Here is a 3,890-nt window from a genome sequence, read left to right as displayed (position 1 = left end):
TCTGCCATAGATTCCCACTTTCCCCACTTCTACACAGCCTCCTGTCCTTTCTTTTATTTACTTGTTTAAATTAAAAAAAAAGTCTGAGTGAGTCCAATAACTGACAGCAGTGGCAAGAGGAACACAGACTGTTTACTTGTGGTTTGTAAAGGCATGTGTTGGCAGTCAAAGGGCATTTCTAGCCAGAGAGAGCTCATGTGTCCCTGATTTTCTCTAGGCCAAAGAGAAGGCTGAGCTACTGGAGAACTTTTACAAAAGCACCATCACATACTTCTGCAGCAGCTGGGAAGAGATCCGGGCAGTTGCAGCCAAGTTAGCTGGTGAGAGAAAGTGTGCCGTGTCCCTTTTGGTATTCCCTTTGAGGTAGACAGAAAAAGTCCCTGTGTGCAGCACTGAGCTACTATTAATCTCTCCGTGCTGTGACTTCTCATGCATAAATGGAGATGTTAATGTTCTCCTACTTCTCCAGTGTGGTGTTAGGAGGAATTTGTAATTTGCAATAGAATGCTTTGAGATGGCGCAGTCATTTAGTAGCAGAGGCTGGCACACTGTCACGTAGGGTATGTTTATTCTCCGATCAAACTAGTGTGCTAAAAATAGAGTAGCTGTGGCAGGAGTAGCAGGAGGGGTTAACTATTCCAAGGATGATCCCATCCAAACCCAAAAGTCTGTTCTCAAGGTGGCTAGCTCCTCCGACTGCTTCTGTCATCTGACCTGCACTCTATTTTTAGTAGTCCGAGTTAGTGTGGACTCAAACTATAGACCTAAGCTCAGTGTTGTTGACTGTTCCTTACTGGTGCTTCATCACTGGGAGGTAGGCAGGCCACCGCCACACAGTGCCTGCTGTTGCAGGTTCCTGATTGCCTTGCCCAGGAAGCACTAGATTCCTCCCCTTTGGCCCTGTGCCATCCTTTCCTTAGCACACCCATGCAAGCCAGGCAAGCATTGTGGCCTAATTAATTTATCCATGTGAGATCCTTGCTTAGTACGCACTTATTCCTGGCCCCAGCCCTTTGTTCACACCACTAGATTAATACACTATCCTAGTATATCTCCACTAACTGACAGCAGTGGCAAGAGGAACATAGATTGTTTAAAGCAAATGAGGTTTTATGTAAACATTCTTAATTTTTTTCTCTTCTTCTCTTCAGTGTGGACGCTAAACTTGTCTAGTATTTTCTTGCCTACAGCTCACCTTAGACCCACAATAGAAGCCAAAGGGCCAATGTTATCACCTTGCACTTAACAAGAGAAGGTTTTTTATTGATGTTTATTTTACACTGCTTATTTAGGCATCATCCTGGAACATACGGACACCAAGAATATGAAATGGCTGGACATGGAACATCTGTTGACCTGTAAGTAACAAATACAGGTGAAATCCTATTCATTAGTGAGTTATAAAGAAATTTAGCTGACAAGCAAGCAGTAACTGATACCACAGGTGTGAAGTGCATCAGCCACACATCAAAGGACAGATTCAGCTTTAGTCTGCTCTGAAAGAGGTACGTCTACACTACAGCGTTAATTCAAGTTAACTAAATTCGAAATAGTTAATTTGAATTAAGCTAATTCGAATTATGCATCTATACACAAAACCTATTTCAAAATAGCATTTTGTTATTTTGAAATAGCGCGTCCACACTGAGTGGACCCTGAACCGAAGTTCAGGCTGGCCGGAACCAGTGCTGGCAGGGCATCAGGTTAGGACATAGTGTGTGGGGCTGCTGCCTCAGGCTAACTGAGCTCCGTGCTTCACGGGACCCTACCCCCACCCCGAACAGACAGTTCTCAGGGTTCCCCGCTCGCTTGTCTACCCCGATGAGGGAGAGCAAAGCAGTCCTGTCTTGGAGTGCCCTGAGTGCCTGCACTCGGGACACCACAGCACTCGGCCACATGGAGCCAGAGCTGCCCCTGGGCACACGGTGCGTCTCGTAGGGTTGTTGCCATCAGCCCAGCTGCACTTGCTGCAGGCTACCGTCCGGGGAGTCCATCGGGGGGCTGTCAGGATCCAGGAGGCCCTGCAGGAGAGTGTCCACCCCGAGGAGCCCTCAGAGCCACCCCGGTCCTCCCCACCGGGGGCTCGTGCCCCATTCCTCCCTCACGTCCATCTACTTACTCCTCCCTAGCCTCCCTTCCTGATGTCAAATAAAAGACATGTATGTTCAAAAATAGAAACTGGGTTTATTGAACAACAGGGTGAACCTCTGGGGAGACTGGGAAAAGGAGGTGGGAGAGAGGAATAGAGTGGGTGGGAGAGGGGAGGGTGAAACCTGGGAGGAGGAAGTTGGAAGGGAGAAGCAAAGGGAAGAAGGGGGAAGGGAAGATCAGGGCCCAAGGTTGGGGGTCTCACCGCACCAACTTGATTGTCATGCAAACCTGCTCCTGGGTTCGCATGTGGCCTTTGGTGGCCAGGCTGGCAGCTATCCTGCTATTGACGGCCGTGTTCCTCTGTCTAGTGCGGAGATCATGGATGCTGGGGCATCCCTCCCAAACCTGAATAAGGTCCATGATCTCCACCCTGGACCAGGAAGGCACCCGCCTTCTCCAGCCCCTGTCAGGCTCCTGGGTGCTGGCAGACTGCTCCTGAGGAGCAGTGGAGGGTTGGCTGCCAGTGCCTTGCTGGCTCACGTTTTGTGGCTACTGGCTCAGGGGCCCCGGTGGCCACTGCTGGCTCTTGGCTGGTAGGCTTGGATCTGGCACGGGCCAGGGTCTATCCCTTTAATGGCTCTGGGGCCAGGGGGAGAGGAGAGGAAGTTTTCCTGGTTGTGCCCAGAGTGGCCACCAGGGCTCCCTGGGAAGGGCTGGAGGCCCCCTATTTTGAATTAATTGTCTACACAGCACTTAATTTGAAATAGCTATTTCAAATTTGGTGTTACTCCTCGTAGAATGAGGTTTACCAAATTTGAATTAAGCGCTCTGCTATTTCGAATTAATTTCGAAATAGCGGTTTGCATGTATAGATGCTATTAAAGTGAATTCAAAATAACAGCTGTTATTTTGAATTAACTTTGCGGTGTAGACGTACCTGGAGGAAACTGCAGCCAGTGTGATATAAGTCAGTGTATCTCCTGGCTACCCTGGCAATGCCTCTTCCCAACCTGTGTGATCCACTCTTTGGGCTCCATCGGCTCCCTGGGAGCCACTTTTTGCTACCCCAAACTCCACACCATCAGATTTATTTCTGTCAGGAGATGTAAAATAACTTAAAAGCAGAAGCTATTGAGTCAATGGAGCACCTTCCAATTGGATGAGTTTCTGGTAGGGTCAGGGTCTCCCCTCTCCCCCCTCCTCCATCTCAGTTTGGAGCTTGGAAGGATCCCAATGGAGGAACCTAAAGCTTTGTTTGTACAGAGAGCTTCTGTAGCTTGGTACTCACTGGTACTAAATCTCCAGCTACTGCAGGCATAGTATGAAAAGTGAAAAGTGAGTCATATTCTCTGTAATTCCAGCTCTCCAGGTCCTACAGAATGACCCAAGTCCCATTGTCCAGCTGGTGGCAACTCAGGTCCTAAGAGACATCTGACCTGGATGAGTGCTCGGGGAATGAAGCACAGACAAATAGAAGAAAGAGCTCCTGCTTCTGTTTCCAGCTTGCACATCATATACTTGGGTGGGAAGCTAGACTGAACGCTATATCTGCTAGCTGTCTATGGGGTAGGGGAGTAGTATAAGGGCCCTACCATCAATCAAACATTAGCCCCGCCCCCTGACCCTGGAAGTCCCCCCCCCCCGACTCCCCGGAAGTCCCTTCTCCCTTGTCACTGGCAGTCCCGCCCCTGGAGGGTAGTACATCCGGGTCGAGAGGGACAGGTGACCGGAAGTAAAAAAGGATGTCATGTGACCCCGGTTAGGCCCGTCCCCTGTCACCGGAAGTCCCGCCCTTGGGG

The 3,890-nt window shown here is 49.5% G+C and overlaps 1 long non-coding RNA gene across 1 annotated transcript; it reads left to right on the top strand.

The window, feature by feature from the left end:
• The first annotated feature begins 228 nt into the window (after window positions 1-228).
• On the top strand, window positions 229-3,657 carry LOC142823369 (uncharacterized). Its single transcript, XR_012898595.1, has 3 exons — window positions 229-320; window positions 1,293-1,358; window positions 3,453-3,657. It is a non-coding gene; the product is annotated as an uncharacterized LOC142823369 (long non-coding RNA).
• Window positions 3,658-3,890: the final 233 nt, after the last annotated feature.

Source organism: Pelodiscus sinensis, chromosome 33 (genome assembly GCF_049634645.1).
Source record: "Pelodiscus sinensis isolate JC-2024 chromosome 33, ASM4963464v1, whole genome shotgun sequence".
Classification (NCBI taxonomy): Eukaryota; Metazoa; Chordata; order Testudines; family Trionychidae; genus Pelodiscus; species Pelodiscus sinensis.
This window is presented reverse-complemented; position numbering and strand designations above follow the sequence as displayed.